Source organism: Ranitomeya variabilis, chromosome 6, assembly GCF_051348905.1.
Source record: "Ranitomeya variabilis isolate aRanVar5 chromosome 6, aRanVar5.hap1, whole genome shotgun sequence".
NCBI lineage: Eukaryota > Metazoa > Chordata > Amphibia > Anura > Dendrobatidae > Ranitomeya > Ranitomeya variabilis.
Window position 1 is genome coordinate 366,398,492 of NC_135237.1, and position 19,016 is coordinate 366,417,507.

The 19,016-nt window shown below is 48.0% G+C and overlaps 2 non-coding genes and 2 pseudogenes across 2 annotated transcripts; all 4 read left to right on the forward strand.

The window, feature by feature from the left end:
* Positions 1-5,253: 5,253 nt before the first annotated feature.
* Positions 5,254-5,444, forward strand: LOC143783626 (U2 spliceosomal RNA). The gene has a single exon (XR_013217319.1). It is a non-coding gene; the product is annotated as a U2 spliceosomal RNA (small nuclear RNA).
* Positions 5,445-10,956: 5,512 nt separating this feature from the next.
* On the forward strand, positions 10,957-11,134 carry LOC143783628 (U2 spliceosomal RNA; annotated as a pseudogene).
* Positions 11,135-13,461: 2,327 nt separating this feature from the next.
* Positions 13,462-13,655, forward strand: LOC143783605 (U2 spliceosomal RNA). The gene has a single exon (XR_013217308.1). It is a non-coding gene; the product is annotated as a U2 spliceosomal RNA (small nuclear RNA).
* Positions 13,656-14,624: 969 nt separating this feature from the next.
* On the forward strand, positions 14,625-14,802 carry LOC143783634 (U2 spliceosomal RNA; annotated as a pseudogene).
* Positions 14,803-19,016: the final 4,214 nt, after the last annotated feature.

The following is a 19,016-nucleotide window of genomic DNA, read 5'->3' on the forward strand; positions in this document are numbered from 1 at the left end:
TCCACTTAGGAAGCAACTCTGTTTGACAATCAATTTCACATGCTGTTGTGCAAATTTAATAGGCAACAGATGGAAATTATTGGCAATTATCAAGACACACTCAATAAAGGAGTCTGGTCAAAAATGACCAAAACATCAGCCATAAAGCATTGGTACTGAGATGTGGTCTGCAGATGGGGACCACAGACCACATCTAAGTACCAATGCTTTATGGCTGATGTTTTGGTCACTTTTGAATGATGGTTGTGCTTTCACACTCGTGGTAGCATGAGACGGACTCTACAACCCACACAAGTGGCTCAGGTGGTGCAGCTCTTCCAGGATGGCACATCAATGCAAGCTGTGGCAAGAAGATTTGCTGTGTCTGTCAGCATAGTGTCCAGAGACTGGAGGCGCTACCAGGAGACAGGCCAGTACACCAGGAAATGTGGAGGGACCATAGGAGGGCAACAACCCAGCAGCAGGACCGCTACTTCAGCCTTTGTGCAAGGAGGAACAGGAGGAGCACTGCCAGAGCCCTGCAAAATGACCTCCAGTAATGGTGTGAATTGGGTCAATAATGGTGTGGGGTGGCATTTCTTTGGAGGGCCGAACAGCCCTCCATGTGCTCGCCAGAGGTAGCCTGACTGCCATTAGGTACCGAGATGAGATCCTCAGACCCCTTATGAGACCATATGCTGGTGCGGTTGGCCCTGGGTTCCTCCTAATGCAGGACAATGCCAGACCTCATGTGGCTGTAGTGTGTCAGCAGTTCCTGCAAGATGAAGGTATTGAAGCTATGGACTGGCCCACCCGTTCCCCAGACCTGAATCCGATTGAACACATTTGGGACATCATGTCTCGCACCATCCACCATTGTCACATTGCACCACAGACTGCCAAGGAGTTGGCGGATGCTTTAGTCCAGGTCTGGGAGGAGATCCCTCAGGAGACCATCCGCCGCCTCATAAGGAGCACGCCGAGGCATTGTGGGGAGGTCACACAGGCACGTGGAGGCCACATACACTACTGAGCATCATTTCCTTGTCTTGAAGCATATCCTCTTAAGTTGGATCAGCCTGTAACTTCATTTTCCACTTTGATTTAGAGCATCATTCCAACTTCAGACCTCCGTGGGATATTAGTTGTGATTTACGTTGATCATTTTTAAGTTTTATTGTTCTCAGCACATTCCACTACAGTATGTAATGAATAAAGATTTACAACTGGAATATTTCATTCAGTGATATCTAGGATATGGGATTTTAGTGTTCCCTTTATTTTTTTGAGCAGTGTATTTTAATATGGTTCATTTTTTTACAATGCATTTGCATTGTTATGTTCATGTGTATTTTTGCCTTTGCTTTGAGTTTTAAATGTATAGTGTATGTGAAGTATATAGTGTATAAAGTAGTATACAATATGTAACGCACACAAGAACAAAATTAATAGTACCCTTCTGTTAAAGTAAGAAAAATCCATAATGGTCACCGAAATAACTTGAAACTGACAAAAGCAATTTTCAATTTTAATTTAATGAAAATATGACCCAATGGAAATCAGGCAATCCTTTTGAATTTTGATTAAACAGAAAAAAACTGGCCTGGATAAAAATGATGGTACCCTTAAAAAGTAACTGTCGTTTTAATTTTTATTTTACAAATCAACAGTATGCGTGAAAATAAGCAACTTTGTAATATATTTTATCAGAGAAACATGGTTCTTTCTGCAATGGGACTGATCATTCCTTTTCAAAATTCTCAATTTATATAACACTGTGTTCAGTGAAAACAGATTGTTGCATTACTTAAATAGTAGATGGGAATTGCTACTTATAAGAGTCTATGCATAGAGGAGTGAGGAGCTAGAGGTTGAGCTCCGCCCTCTTGACTACATAGAATCATATCAGAAGCAACTGAAATCTCCTATCTCAGTAATGTAACAATCTGTCTTAACTGAATACAGATTTTACCAATAAATTGAAAATTTTGAAAATGAAAGATCAATCCCGAAGAAGATCAATGCAGATATCTCTGATAAGATATATTATAATGTTGCTTATTTTCACTATTACTATTGATTTATTAAATAAAAATAATCGTACTCTTTAACTTAATATTTTGTTGCACAACCTTTTGAGGCATTTGCTGCAAATAAACGGTGTCTGAAAATCTCAATGAGACATCTGCACCTGTCCACAAGTATTTTGGCCCACTCCTTGTCATCAAATTGCTCCAGTTGTCTCAGGTTTGAAGAATGCCTTCTCCAGACTGCAGGTTTCAGCTCGTTTCACATATGTTTAATAGGATTTAGATCAGGGCTCATACAAGCCACGTAAAGGGTATATCCTGGACTTTACAAAAAAACAAAAATGTATGTAAATGCAACTTACCTACCTGTTGTGCCACAGAGTCGTCACATGATGTCAGGGATTTAGCTGTGTCTGTTGATGCGACGGGGCAGGGACTTCCGATATCATTCTGACTGACAGCTGGCTCCCCCAGTTAGGCAGCGGGGATCCGGCTGTCAATAAGAATGACGTCGGAAGTCCTGCCCCATTGACAGAGCATAGCGGGAAAAGAAGTCTCCACTTTGTAGACGTGACATCAGCACAAGCTTCTGAATCCCCATCAGGAGTGGTCTGTAACCTCTCTGTGACGGGGAAAAACACCGCTGTGCACAAAAGGCAGGTAAGTTGCAATTACCTGCCTATTAGTGCTTAGATACATTTTTTGTTTGTTTTTTTTGTAATGTCCCGGATACCCCCTTTAAGAATAGTCCCATGCTTTGATCGTAACCATTCTTGGATGTTTCTAGGTGTGTGTTTTGGGTCATTATCCTGTTGAAGAACCCATGATCTGTGACTCAGACCAAGCTTTCTGATACTGTACAGCACATTTCCTTGATAGTCTAAATATTTAATTGTACCCTTGATTGGTGTACTTTGGGCTGTATGATGGTGGTCCTGGTGTTGCATTCATATACTGATATTACTGGTGATATACTCACATACTGTTGATGATTCTGGTGATGTATTAATTGATGGTGGTTCTGGTGCCATATTCATGCACATTGATGAGAAAACGGGTAATAATGTTTTGTCTTTTTGACTTTCAGGCCCAATATCTCACTATCCACTACTGCTTCGAATTTGAGACTACCATTATCTCGGCCATCTCATATATGAATTTGACCTGCAACTATTTTGCATATGATTAGTTATGCAGATTTTCGTCATGTCACTGCATTGTTACTGTTTCTTCTCCTAAAAATCTAAATTTTAAAATTCTAAATCTAAATCCACCTTTGGCTTTAAACACTGCCTGAATCCTTCTGGGCAAACTTTTGATCAGACCAAAATCTGATCCCAGGTCTCTTCTACACTTTCTAAAGTTGGTGCATACTGGTCAACTCACTTGGGTATGTATGCAGCTTTTTCTTCAACTCTCAGTCTAGGGCCTGTGGGGGCCAATCCAGCACATCTACTTAATTGTCATCGAACCATTTCTTTGCCAATTTTAAAGTATGCTTCGGGTTGTTGTCTTGCTGGAACCCTGTTATCCTTTTCATACCCAAAGTACTTGAGTGTACGAATGTAACTCGTCTTGTAGGATACTCAAACACAGCTCAACATTGAGACCGCCCTCGACTGTGATCAAGTATCCAATGCCTTTGACTGTGAAACAACCCCATATCATCTGGTTTCCTCCACCGAACTTGACTGATCTTTCAATTTCTCAATCCATTAGACCTTTTTTCCTTTGTTTCTTCCTGACCCACTTGCACCCACCAGAGCCTAGTCTATTGACTTTCGTCTCATCAGTCCAAACCAACCTTTTCCAATCTTCTAATGTCCGCTTTTCATGCTTTTTTGCACACTTGAGCCAATACTTCTTATGACATAATTGAAGTGGAGGCCTCTTCAACTTTTTTCAGGCCACCATTCCAGACTTGTGTAACATGCGTTGCATGGACATCTGTGATCGCACTATTACGAATCAGACGAGCGACCTCCACTGCCATGTTTGTCGCACCTGAACTGATAGACCTTGTGATGAGCCAACTTGTTGACTCTGATATTTTGCCTAGACCTCTTGGCTTTTGAATGGATGGACGGACTTCATTTCATATTCTTCCAACTGTCATGGCACTCACATATTGCAGTTTGGCAATTTTCTGGACTGAGAGACCACAATCAATAAGCTTGATGATGCTGTTTCCCTTTTTTGGGAAATCTTCTTCATGGCTGCTCCTTTTTTCAAACCAGTGACCTTTTGCTTGGGAATCAACCTAATAGCACACTGAGCTATTAAGGAATGCGAGAACAGGTTGTAATTTGTAGTATACAGGAAAAAATAAGATTTTTTCACCACCAGGAGCAAAGAGTATGCCTAAATAATCATATGCTGAAAAGCTGAAAATCAAAGTGTGTATGAGATAGACAATCTTAGGATAACCCATGAGTAGTTCTGCCATACATACCACATTTGTGACAGCATGATTTCTTTTGGAAAACGTTGTCTCCCTCTTGTGGACCACTGACTTTTAAATTTTGGTGCATAGGGATTTAAAAAAAGGAAAAATTGTGTCTGTGCTGATCATGAATATGCTGCCTATCAACACCTGTGTGAGTATTCTAATGCTTTCTAGCAACCAGGTGCGCTGTCTGCATTAGATAGAATCTGCGCGCGGAACCCTCAAGTGTCACAATGGGCCCTTGGCCATGGTCTGGAACCCTCACGTGTCACAATGGGCTGGAACCCTCATGTGTCACAATGGGCCCTTGGCCTATAAAAGGCAGTGCGGTGGCAGTCCTCTTCAGTCTGCTGCTGGACCAGCGGTGGGCAGCATGGTGATATGTAGGCAGCAGGGTCTATACCCCGCCTCAGGGAAGACAGCTGCTCGCTTGTTTGTTTTTTGATTTTCCCTCTCGCACACCTCCTCCTGGCACTCAGTAGTGCACATTGGAACAAAGGGGGAGGGTTACAATAGGTGGGGTTATGCAGATTAAAAACAAGTGGCTCACAGCTTGAACAAACAGCAGAACTGTCATTGTGAAGGCGTCCGGTATTCTAAAATGTCCTCCTCAGGGCAATCTTTTGCTCCATCTCCCCAAAGGGTACCAGTGTTAGGCCTTGGTGCGGCACAAGGGCAAAACGCTTTCTGGTTATTGCCTCTCGGCCTTTTGGCTAGGATCAAGGAGCAGCGTTAGGCCTTGGTGTGATGAAAGTGCTAAACCATATCTGGTTATTGCTGCTCGGCCTTTCGGCTGAAATCGTCGTCGTCGTCGCCACTCAAGATCAAGTGTAGCACCTGTTCTTATCAGTTTAATATCTGATACGTGTCCTATTTGGGGACCTTATATTAAATGGATTTTTAGAACAGGGAGATGGAAAAAGAGCTTGCTCTGTCCACTCCACGCATTGAGCAGTTATTGCGGTATCTCCGGGAACAGTGCACTCCTTCTCTGATCCGGCTTCCAAATGCAGATTGAATTGAAATCAGCACAAGTTGTGCTATAACCCATTATGTGAATTCTTTTCAGGGTCAAAGTGGCACATTTCAGATGCCAAATGCATTTTGCTTGATTTAACTTGACCAATTGCAACATTTTCTGTGCGCATTGTTTGCCTCTAGGCATGTCAAGCATTGTATTGCGTTCAATCTGAAATCAATCAATCAATCAATCAATCAATCAATCAATCAATCAATCAACCTCTCTTTACTGGTTGCAACCGGCGTGTGAAGATGTGGACATGTATTTGGCCTTTGTTACAGTGTTGCAAATTGACCAGCTACAAAGTTAGGCCCCTTGCTATCAGTACTTAGTGCTTTCATTTAAGTAACCCATGAGTAGTTCTGCCATACATACCACATTTGTGACAGCATGATTTCTTTTGGAAAACGTTGTCTCCCTCTTGTGGAACACTGATTTTTAAATGTTGGTGCATATGGAGCGCCCCCCACACCGCCGCAGGGCCTAGGGGGGTACCCGGAGCCGGGCCTCTAGGTCTCAGTCCTTGGGTTGTCACGGTGGCTAGACCCGGTCCGTGGCCCTGTCTGTCAGTGGGGGACGTCCGGTGCAATAAGTGGTGTTGTAACGGTGCAGTTGTGGGGTGCAGGTCGCGGTAAATAATGAGGACACCAGGTTGCAGTCTCTTTACCTCTTTACTGAAGATCTCTGAGTCCTCAGTCCAGAATACGGTTCACCAGGCTGCGCAAGTCCGGCCGGTCCAATGGCACTTCCAGAGTTCTCTTCACAGGAGGAAATCTGTGCCTTCCCCCTAGCGCTATGTGTTGTAGTCCTTCCCTGCTGTGCTTACGGAAAGTGCCCCACAACTGTTGTGTCTGTTTCTGATGTTCCCTCACAACTCGACTAGATGATGTTCTGCTAATCTTCCGTTCCTCCCTGAGGTTCGGGTAGGAACGGCACCCGTTTGACGGGTAGGCCTGGAGTTCTTCTGGGACCCTAGAGACGCCCCTCTCCCGCAATTGCCTCCCAAGACTTCATAGGTGATTTGAGTTAGACAGCCCGCCTTAGACTGACTGCCCTGCCGCTGTTTGGAGTATTGCTTGAAGCTGAATGTTATTCTACTCCCTCGGCGTTCCGGCCACCGGTAGTGCGCCTCAGTAGGATGTTGCTTCGGTCTTACAGCACGACTCCTACTGGTATTTCTCCTTTTGCGTGATCCCGTTTCTCACTCAGCACAATCTATCTCTCTTCTAATCCTTTCTTGGGCACCGCCGCTACCCGGAGCAGGCACGGTCCCGTTACGTTCGTTCTCGTTGCCAAGCCTCTGTCAGGATCCCACCCCTGACAGAGACCCTACTGTATCTTCCCCTACAACACCCTCTGCCACAAGGTGTTGCCTGGTTCCAACCCAGTCAGCTTTCTGATCTAACTTCCTGCCTGACCCCCAGTTTACCCACTATGGTGGGGAGTGGCCTAATGAATAGCACCCTTAGCTCCCCCCGGAGGCCCGGCTGTGAAATGTATTGGTGTCTGTGATACCTGATCAGATGAACTCCTTCAGTGCCATCGGACGCACCATAGCTCCCCATAGTGGCGGAGCCACAGTACTGCAACGACCAGGACTCTGGGGCGCTGCACTCCCCCCTGGTTAAACACAGTACTCCGGGACTGGGAAGAAAACAACAATACAAGTTTAGCAAAAAGACATACAATTTTGTTGAGTGCAAATAACAATACGTATACTTGAACAAGCTTCCCTTTATGGGAGGTGAGGACACTTGAACGTTACAAAACATGGTTAAACATTAAACATTATAAATTACAGGCTATAAATAACTCCTGTTACCCAACCGGGTATTCTACTAAGTGCAAAAATTGCTGAACAATACTTTAACATTGTCTTTAAGGACATACACTCTGTATCCACCAAAGACCTTCCTATAATCACATTATAAGGTAAGTTAACTTTTTCATTCCCCTTCTTTAAATCTGCAGGACCGCCTGTCCTATCGGCACCAGACCTACTGCCTCTCCTTTCGGTTACAGGACTGCCCCGTTCAACCAGGGCCTACTGCCTTTTCAACTTCTATACACAGTACAGATCATAACATTACTTTCAGTTTTAGAAGCACTGAGCCATCTACGTATGGCTCTTAGGAGGACTCTCTACCTAACCCCTACGGGTTTACTTTCTGTCCTCTGTAACACATTATTAACTCTTTCTTTACAATAACCAACTTACTATGGAGGACTCAGGGTTTACCTTCTATCCCCTTATAACATCAATCTTCATTACTACTTTCTTGCTGAAAACATCATCTGCATTTCTTTACATTTAACCAATCAAATACATATAACTTTTACATGTAAGGACCATCATCACTCTTGTTCATCAAAACATTATTGCTATCCATCAGTCTTAAAGCAATACGGTTCTGCAAATGTAAAACATGGAGGTCCCCTTTAAGAAGGGACCAAGTCTTTAGGAGGTAGCATTTGTTCTCTAGCTACCAGTCCATACTCAGCAAAGGCTCCAGTGTGGTATCTTCACAAAGAGTCTCTTTCTAAGTAAAACCAGTAGGAAGCGCCTTTAATAAGGTGCTAACTATTTACAATAAGTTTGTATCATGCACTGTTCATGATTGCGGCAGTTCTTGATAACAGGAAACAAAAAGTGGAAAAACAAACCAAACAATTGGGATCACGGGTCAACAAAGGGATCCCTTTAAGAGTGAACCCAGGACGGGTTTTAGCAGCAAAATAGCAAGGAAATAAACAGTTAACTATTTACAGTTTCAGGTTTCCGAGGCTTAGTTGGACGGCTTCCAGGGCTGCACCTGGCACTTAACCCTTCTTGGCCTGGGCAAAGTGAGGTCCAGGGTTACACCCAGTGCTGGACAAACGCCGTTAATCCGTCTTTCATGTACGATTAAATCATGCGCAGCGATGGAGGTCTGCGCAGCTTGAGTATGGGCATCTGCTGCAGCAGAGGTAGCGGCTGCTGCAAGATCAGTCACTGGAACGGAGTCAGCAGCTGTGGCACTAGCAGTCACTGGAGTGGTGTCGGTCGTCAGGGCAGGGTGGCTCTTCCTACCTGCTTCAGATGCGGTTCCTCCGGTGCCGGTCTGCTCCGTCTCCGCTGGGGTCTGGAACGCTGGCATGCGGGGCCTTGCTTTCTGGCTTCGGAGCGCTGGAACTTCTTTCTTGCTCCGGACCAGACGAGGCTGCCGACAGACGTCTGGCGAGGCTCCCGATGATGGTCTTCTTCCACCCGGCCTCAGTGCTCAGCTGAATCCGCCGGGGTTGATGGATCAGCCCGTCTGCTCCAGTCTGCAGGAGGTCAGCGTCAACTGTGGAGGTCTGGCTGCGGTGCCTCTCCGGGTAGCTGGGGGAGTCCTCGGCTCCGACCCCACGCTCCGGCTCCGGGCGGCTGGCCATGGCGTCCTCCATGTCGCTGAATTCTTCTTCCTGGTCCTTTTCCCGCTCTCTCCTTCGTGGGCGGTTTCGTTTTCTCTGTCTCTGCCCACCATTGAGGATCAGGAGGCGGATCTCGGCTGCTGACGGACACGTCCTCAAGGGGCCGAGATATTTAGACTGGGCGGCCATTGTCTTTCGCGCTCTTCAGCTTGTTCACGCCCACTTCCACGCCCTTCTTCTCCTGCGCTCTCCTTAGCACTGTAATGGTGGCGGTTTTGGCGCGAACTTTTGGCGGCAAGTGACAATCCACAGTCTTTGCAATAAAGTACAGTCCAAGCACAGTAAATCACAGTTCCAAGGCACACATGACCTGATTCTTCAGGCTTAAGTAGATCTTGTTCGTGACGATAAGTTTTGGAGCGCCCCACACACCGCCGCAGGGCCTAGGGGGGTACCCGGAGCCGGGCCTCTAGGTCTCAGTCCTTGGGTTGTCACGGTGGCTAGACCCGGTCCGTGGCCCTGTCTGTCAGTGTGGGACGTCCGGTGCAATAAGTGGTGTTGTAACGGTGCAGTTGTGGGGTGCAGGTCGCGGTAAATAATGAGGACACCAGGTTGCAGTCTCTTTACCTCTTTACTGAAGATCTCTGAGTCCTCAGTCCAGAATACGGTTCACCAGGCTGCGCAAGTCTGGCCGGTCCAATGGCACTTCCAGAGTTCTCTTCACAGGAGGAAATCTGTTCCTTCCCCCTAGCGCTATGTGTTGTAGTCCTTCCCTGCTGTGCTTACGGAAAGTACCCCACAACTGTTGTGTCTGTTTCTGATGTTCCCTCACAACTCGACTAGATGATGTTCTGCTAATCTTCCGTCCCTCCCTGAGGTTCGGGTAGGAACGGCACCCGTTTGACGGGTAGGCCTGGAGTTCTTCCGGGACCCTAGAGACGCCCCTCTCCCGCAATTGCCTCCCAAGACTTCATAGGTGATTTGAGTTAGACAGCCCGCCTGAGACTGACTGCCCTGCCGCTGTTTGGAGTATTGCTTGAAGCTGAATGTTATTCTACTCCCTCGGCGTTCCGGCCACCGGTAGTGCGCCTCAGTAGGATGTTGCTTCGGTCTTACAGCACGACTCCTACTGGTATTTCTCCTTTTGCGTGATCCCGTTTCTCACTCAGCACAATCTATCTCTCTTCTAATCCTTTCTTGGGCACCGCCGCTACCCGGAGCAGGCACGGTCCCGTTACGTTCGTTCTCGTTGCCAAGCCTCTGTCAGGATCCCACCCCTGACAGAGACCCTACTGTATCTTCCCCTACAACACCCTCTGCCACAAGGTGTTGCCTGGTTCCAACCCAGTCAGCTTTCTGATCTAACTTCCTGCCTGACCCCCAGTTTACCCACTATGGTGGGGAGTGGCCTAATGAATAGCACCCTTAGCTCCCCCCGGAGGCCCGGCTGTGAAATGTATTGGTGTCTGTGATACCTGATCAGATGAACTCCTTCAGTGCCATCGGACGCACCATAGCTCCCCATAGTGGCGGAGCCACAGTACTGCAATGACCAGGACTCTGGGGCGCTGCACATAGGTATTTAAAAAAAGTTAAAATTGTGTCTGTGCTGATCATGAATATGCTGCCTATCTACACCTGTGTGAGTATTCTAATGCTTTCTAGCAACCAGGTGCGCTGCCGGCATTAGATAGAATCTGCGCGCGGAACCCTCACGTGTCACAATGGGCCCTTGGCCATGGTCTGGAACCCTCACGTGTCACAATGGGCCCTTGGCCATGGTCTGGAACCCTCACGTGTCACAATGGGCTGGAACCCTCACGTGTCACAATGGGCCCTTGGCCTATAAAAGGCAGTGCGGTGGCAGTCCTCTTCAGTCTGCTGCTGGAGTAGCGGCGGGCAGCATGGTGATGGGTAGGCAGCACTGTCTATACCCCGCATCAGGGAAGACAGCTGCTCGCTTGTTTTTTTTTATTTTCCCTCTCGCACACCTCCTCCTGGCACTCAGTAGTGCACATTGGAACAAAGGGGGAGGGTTACAATAGGTGGGGTTATGCAGATTAAAAACAAGTGGCCACTTGCCGCCGCCGCCACTCAAGATCAAGTGTAGCACCTGTTCTTATCAGTTTAATATCTGATACGTCTCCTATTTGGGGACCTTATATTAAATGGAATTTTAGAACAGGGAGATGGAAAAAGAGCTTGCTCTGTCCACTCCACGCATTGAGCGGTTATTGCGGTATCTCCGGGAACAGTGCACTCCTTCTCTGATCCGGCTTCCAAATGCAGATTGAATTGAAATCAGCACAAGTTGTGCTATAACTCATTATGTGAATTCTTTTCAGGGTCAAAGTTGCACATTTCAGATGCCAAATGCATTTTGCTTGATTTAACTTGACCAATTGCAACATTTTCTGTGCGCATTGTTTGCCTCTAGGCATGTCAAGCATTGTATTGCGTTCAATCTGAAATCTATCAATCAATCAATCTCTCTTTACTGGTTGAAACCGGCGTGTGAAGATGTGGACATGTATTTGGCCTTTGTTACAGTGTTGCAAATAGACCAGCTACAAAGTTAGGCCCCTTGCTATCAGTACTTAGTGCTTTTGGAGCGCCCCCACACCGCCGCAGGGCCGAGGGGTACCCGGAGCCGGGCCTCTGGGTCTCAGTCCTGGGGTTGTCACGGTGGCTAGACCCGGTCCGTGGCCCTGTCTGTCAGTGGGGGACGTCCGGTGCAATAAGTGGTGTTGTAACGGTGCAGTTGTGGGGTGCAGGTCGCGGTAAATAATGAGGACACCAGGTTGCAGTCTCTTTACCTCTTTACTGAAGATCTCTGAGTCCTCAGTCCAGAATACGGTTCACCAGGCTGCGCAAGTCCGGCCGGTCCAATGGCACTTCCAGAGTTCTCTTCACAGGAGGAAATCTGTGCCTTCCCCCTAGCGCTATGTGTTGTAGTCCTTCCCTGCTGTGCTTACGGAAAGTACCCCACAACTGTTGTGTCTGTTTCTGATGTTCCCTCACAACTCGACTAGATGATGTTCTGCTAATCTTCCGTCCCTCCCTGAGGTTCGGGTAGGAACGGCACCCGTTTGACGGGTAGGCCTGGAGTTCTTCCGGGACCCTAGAGATGCCTCTCTCCCACAATTGCCTCCCAAGACTTCATAGGTGATTTGAGTTAGACAGCCCGCCTGAGACTGACTGTCCTGCCGCTGTTTGGAGTATTGCTTGAAGCTGAATGTTATTCTACTCCCTCGGCGTTCCGGCCACCGGTAGTGCGCCTCAGTAGGATGTTGCTTCGGTCTTACAGCACGACTCCTACTGGTATTTCTCCTTTGCGTGATCCCGTTTCTCACTCAGCACAATCTATCTCTCTTCTAATCCTTTCTTGGGCACCGCCGCTACCCGGAGCAGGCACGGTCCCGTTACGTTCGTTCTCGTTGCCAAGCCTCTGTCAGGATCCCACCCCTGACAGAGACCCTACTGTATCTTCCCCTACAACACCCTCTGCCACAAGGTGTTGCCTGGTTCCAACCCAGTCAGCTTCTGACTAACTTCCTGCCTGACCCCCAGTTTACCCACTATGGTGGGGAGTGGCCTAATGAATAGCACCCTTAGCTCCCCCCGGAGGCCCGGCTGTGAAATGTATTGGTGTCTGTGATACCTGATCAGATGAACTCCTTCAGTGCCATCGGACGCACCATAGCTCCCCATAGTGGCGGAGCCACAGTACTGCAACGACCAGGACTCTGGGGCGCTGCACTTTCATTTAAGTAACCCATGAGTAGTTCTGCCATACATACCACATTTGTGACAGCATGATTTCTTTTGGAAAACGTTGTCTCCCTCTTGTGGAACACTGACTTTTAAATGTTGGTGCATAGGTATTTAAAAAAAGTTAAAATTGTGTCTGTGCTGATCATGAATATGCTGCCTATCTACACCTGTGTGAGTATTCTAATGCTTTCTAGCAACCAGGTGCGCTGCCGGCATTAGATAGAATCTGCGCGCGGAACTCTCACGTGTCACAATGGGCCCTTGGCCATGGTCTGGAACCCTCACGTGTCACAATGGGCTGGAACACTCATGTGTCACAATGGGCCCTTGGCCTATAAAAGGCAGTGCGGTGGCAGTCCTCTTCAGTCTGCTGCTGGACCAGCGGTGGGCAGCATGGTGATATGTAGGCAGCAGGGTCTATACCCCGCCTCAGGGAAGACAGCTGCTCGCTTGTTTGTTTTTTGATTTTCCCTCTCGCACACCTCCTCCTGGCACTGAGTAGTGCACATTGGAACAAAGGGGGAGGGTTACAATAGGTGGGGTTATGCAGATTAAAAACAAGTGGCTCACAGCTTGAACAAACAGCAGAACTGTCATTGTGAAGGCGTCCGGTATTCTAAAATGTCCTCCTCAGGGCAATCTTTTGCTCCATCTCCCCAAAGGGTACCAGTGTTAGGCCTTGGTGCGGCACAAGGGCAAAACGCTTTCTGGTTATTGCCTCTCGGCCTTTTGGCTAGGATCAAGGAGCAGCGTTAGGCCTTGGTGTGGTGAAAGTGCTAAACCATATCTGGTTATTGCTGCTCGGCCTTTCGGCTGAAATCGTCGTCGTCGTCGCCGCCACTCAAGATCAAGTGTAGCACCTGTTCTTATCAGTTTAATATCTGATACGTCTCCTATTTGGGGACCTTATATTAAATGGATTTTTAGAACAGGGAGATGGAAAAAGAGCTTGCTCTGTCCACTCCACGCATTGAGCGGTCATTGCGGTATCTCCGGGAACAGTGCACTCCTTCTCTGATCCGGCTTCCAAATGCAGATTGAATTGAAATCAGCACAAGTTGTGCTATAACCCATTATGTGAATTCTTTTCAGGGTCAAAGTTGCACATTTCAGATGCCAAATGCATTTTGCTTGATTTAACTTGACCAATTGCAACATTTTCTGTGCGCATTGTTTGCCTCTAGGTATGTCAAGCATTGTATTGCATTCAATCTGAAATCTATCAATCAATCAATCTCTCTTTACTGGTTGCAACCGGCGTGTGAAGATGTGGACATGTATTTGGCCTTTGTTACAGTGTTGCAAATAGACCAGCTACAAAGTTAGGCCCCTTGCTATCAGTACTTAGTGCTTTCATTTAAGTAACCCATGAGTAGTTCTGCCATACATACCACATTTGTGACAGCATGATTTCTTTTGGAAAACGTTGTCTCCCTCTTGTGGAACACTGACTTTTAAATGTTGGTGCATAAGTATTTAAAAAAAGTTAAAATTGTGTCTGTGCTGATCATGAATATGCTGCCTATCTACACCTGTGTGAGTATTCTAATGCTTTCTAGCAACCAGGTGCGCTGCCGGCATTAGATAGAATCTGCGCGCGGAACCCTCACGTGTCACAATGGGCCCTTGGCCATGGTCTGGAACCCTCACGTGTAACAATGGGCCCTTGGCCATGGTCTGGAACCCTCACGTGTCACAATGGGCTGGAACCCTCACATGTCACAATGGGCCCTTGGCCTATAAAAGGCAGTGCGGTGGCAGTCCTCTTCAGTCTGCTGCTGGAGTAGCGGCGGGCAGCATGGTGATAGTTAGGCAGCAGGGTCTATACCCCGCATCAAGGAAGACAGCTGCTCGCTTGTTTTTTTTTATTTTCCCTCTCGCACACCTCCTCCTGGCACTCAGTAGTGCACATTGGAACAAAGGGGGAGGGTTACAATAGGTGGGGTTATGCAGATTAAAAACAAGTGGCCACTTGCCGCCGCCGCCACTCAAGATCAAGTGTAGCACCTGTTCTTATCAGTTTAATATCTGATACGTCTCCTATTTGGGGACCTTATAGTAAATGGATTTTTAGAACAGGGAGATGGAAAAAGAGCTTGCTCTGTCCACTCCACGCATTGAGCGGTTATTGCGGTATCTCCGGGAACAGTGCACTCCTTCTCTGATCCGGCTTCCAAATGCAGATTGAATTGAAATCAGCACAAGTTGTGCTATAACCCATTATGTGAGTTCTTTTCAGGGTCAAAGTTGCACATTTCAGATGCTAAATGCATTTTGCTTGATTTAACTTGACCAATTGCAACATTTTCTGTGCGCATTGTTTGCCTCTAGGCATGTCAAGCATTGTATTGCGTTCAATCTGAAATCTATCAATCAATCAATCTCTCTTTACTGGTTGCAACCGGCGTGTGAAGATGTGGACATGTATTTGGCCTTTGTTACAGTGTTGCAAATAGACCAGCTACAAAGTTAGGCCCCTTGCTATCAGTACTTAGTGCTTTTGGAGCGCCCCCACACCGCCGCAGGGCCGAGGGGTACCCGGAGCCGGGCCTCTGGGTCTCAGTCCTGGGGTTGTCACGGTGGCTAGACCCGGTCCGTGGCCCTGTCTGTCAGTGGGGGACGTCCGGTGCAATAAGTGGTGTTGTAACGGTGCAGTTGTGGGGTGCAGGTCGCGGTAAATAATGAGGACACCAGGTTGCAGTCTCTTTACCTCTTTACTGAAGATCTCTGAGTCCTCAGTCCAGAATACGGTTCACCAGGCTGCGCAAGTCCGGCCGGTCCAATGGCACTTCCAGAGTTCTCTTCACAGGAGGAAATCTGTGCCTTCCCCCTAGCGCTATGTGTTGTAGTCCTTCCCTGCTGTGCTTACGGAAAGTACCCCACAACTGTTGTGTCTGTTTCTGATGTTCCCTCACAACTCGACTAGATGATGTTCTGCTAATCTTCCGTCCCTCCCTGAGGTTCGGGTAGGAATGGCACCCGTTTGACGGGTAGGCCTGGAGTTCTTCCGGGACCCTAGAGACGCCTCTCTCCCACAATTGCCTCCCAAGACTTCATAGGTGATTTGAGTTAGACAGCCCGCCTGAGACTGACTGCCCTGCCGCTGTTTGGAGTATTGCTTGAAGCTGAATGTTATTCTACTCCCTCGGCGTTCCGGCCACCGGTAGTGCGCCTCAGTAGGATGTTGCTTCGGTCTTACAGCACGACTCCTACTGGTATTTCTCCTTTGCGTGATCCCGTTTCTCACTCAGCACAATCTATCTCTCTTCTAATCCTTTCTTGGGCACCGCCGCTACCCGGAGCAGGCACGGTCCCGTTACGTTCGTTCTCGTTGCCAAGCCTCTGTCAGGATCCCACCCCTGACAGAGACCCTACTGTATCTTCCCCTACAACACCCTCTGCCACAAGGTGTTGCCTGGTTCCAACCCAGTCAGCTTCTGACTAACTTCCTGCCTGACCCCCAGTTTACCCACTATGGTGGGGAGTGGCCTAATGAATAGCACCCTTAGCTCCCCCCGGAGGCCCGGCTGTGAAATGTATTGGTGTCTGTGATACCTGATCAGATGAACTCCTTCAGTGCCATCGGACGCACCATAGCTCCCCATAGTGGCGGAGCCACAGTACTGCAACGACCAGGACTCTGGGGCGCTGCACTCCCCCCTGGTTAAACACAGTACTCCGGGACTGGGAAGAAAAACAACAATACAAGTTAGCAAAAAGACATACAGTTTTGTTTGAGTGCAATAACAGTAAGTATACTTGAACAGGCTTCCCTTTATGGGAGGTGAGGACACTTAAACGTTACAAACATGGTTCAATAACATAGCAACATGCTATGAATAATTCTTCTTACCCAACCGGGTATTCTACTAAGTGCAAAAATTGTTTAACAGTACTTTAACGTTGCCTTTAAGGACATACACTCTGTATCCACTAAAGACCTTCCTATAATCACATTGTAAGGTAAATTAACTTTTTCATTCTCCTTCTTTAAATCTGCAGGACCGCCTGTCCTATCGGCACCAGACCTACTGCCTCTCCTTTCTGTTACAGGACCGCCCCGTTCAGCCAGGGCCTACTGCCTTTTCAACTTCTATACACAGTATAGATCATAACATTACTTTCAGTTTTAGAAGCACTGAGCCATCTACGTATAGCTCCTAGGAGGACTCACTACCTAACCCCTACGGGTTCACTTTCTGTCTTCTGTAACACATTATTAACTCTTTCTTTACAACAACTGACTTACTATGGAGGACTCAGGGTTTACCTTCTATCCCCAGTTTCTATCAACATTATCAACATTCTCTTTAGAGCATTAACTTTCTGTTTTAACTTCTTTGCTAACAACTATGCAGGACACCATGTCCGCCCCTACGGGTCCACTGCATCCTTCTTTCTGAAAACATCATCTGCTTTTCTTTTACAATTTAACTAATCAAATACATATAACTTTTACATGTAAACATTATCATTTTCTCTTTAAGCATTGTCATCACATTACTGTTCTAAAACAGTATCACTCATAAGTATACTTTTGGCATCCCCTTTAAGAGGGGATCAAGTCTTTCTGAGGTAGCATGTCTTCTCAGACTACCAGTCCATACTCAGCAAGGCTCCGGTGCGGTATCTTCGCAAAGAGTCTTTAAGTAAAACCAGTAGGAAGCGCCTTTAATAAGGTGCAACTATTTACAAGGAAAAGTTTGTATCATGCACGGTCCATGATTACTGCAGTTCTTAAGACTTGTGCAAAAACTTTAGAAAGAATAAACAAAACAACAAGGATCCCGGGTCAACAAAGGGATCCATGAGGAATTTACCCTGGACGGGTTTTAGCAGCAAAATAGCAAGGAAATAAACAGTTAACTATTTACAGTTTCAGGTTTCCGAGGCTTAGTTGGACGGCTTCCAGGGCTGCACCTGGCACTTAACCCTTCTTGGCCTGGGCAAAGTGAGGTCCAGGGTTACACCCAGTGCTGGACAAACGCCGTTAATCCGTCTTTCATGTACGATTAAATCATGCGCAGCGATGGAGGTCTGCGCAGCTTGAGTATGGGCATCTGCTGCAGCAGAGGTAGCGGCTGCTGCAAGATCAGTCACTGGAACGGAGTCAGCAGCTGTGGCACTAGCAGTCACTGGAGTGGTGTCGGTCGTCAGGGCAGGGTGGCTCTTCCTACCTGCTTCAGATGCGGTTCCTCCGGTGCCGGTCTGCTCCGTCTCCGCTGGGGTCTGGAACGCTGGCTGCGGGGCCTTGTGCTGCGACGCTGTCATCTCTGCTTGCAGCACCTCGCTTTCCGGCAGGGCCTTGCTTTCTGGCTTCGGAGCGCTGGAACTTCTTTCTTGCTCCGGACCAGACGAGGCTGCCGACAGACGTCTGGCGAGGCTCCCGATGATGGTCCTCTTCCACCCGGCCTCAGTGCTCAACTGCGTCTGCGGGCGTTGGTGGATCAGCTCGTCCGCTCCGGTCTGCAGGAGGTCAGCGTCAACTATGGAGGTCTGGCTGCGGTGCCTCTCCGGGTAGCTGGGGGAGTCCTCGGCTCCGACCCCACACTCCGGCTCCGGGCAGCTGGCCATGGCTTCCTCCATGTTGCTCGCTTCTTCTTCCTGGTCCTTTTCCCGCTCTCTCCTTCGTGGGCGGTTTCGTTTTCTCTGTCTCTGCCCACCATTGAGGATCAGGAGGCGGATCTCGGCTGCTGACGGACACGTCCTCAAGGGGCCGAGATATTTAGACTGGGCGGCCATTGTCTTTCGCGCTCTTCAGCTTGTTCACGCCCACTTCCACGCCCTTCTTCTTCTCCTGCGCTCTCCTTAGCGCTGTAATGGCGGCGGTTTTGGCGCGAACTTTTGGCGGCAAGTGACAATCCACAGTCTTTGCAATAAAGTACAGCCCAAGCACAGTAAATCACAGTTCCAAGGCACACATGACCTGATTCTTCAGGCTTAAGTAGATCCTGTTCGTGACGCCAAGTTTGGAGCGCCCCCACACCGCCGCAGGGCCGAGGGGTACCCGGAGCCGGGCCTCTGGGTCTCAGTCCTGGGGTTGTCACGGTGGCTAGACCCGGTCCGTGGCCCTGTCTGTCAGTGGGGGACGTCCGGTGCAATAAGTGGTGTTGTAACGGTGCAGTTGTGGGGTGCAGGTCGCGGTAAATAATGAGGACACCAGGTTGCAGTCTCTTTACCTCTTTACTGAAGATCTCTGAGTCCTCAGTCCAGAATACGGTTCACCAGGCTGCGCAAGTCCGGCCGGTCCAATGGCACTTCCAGAGTTCTCTTCACAGGAGGAAATCTGTGCCTTCCCCCTAGCGCTATGTGTTGTAGTCCTTCCCTGCTGTGCTTACGGAAAGTACCCCACAACTGTTGTGTCTGTTTCTGA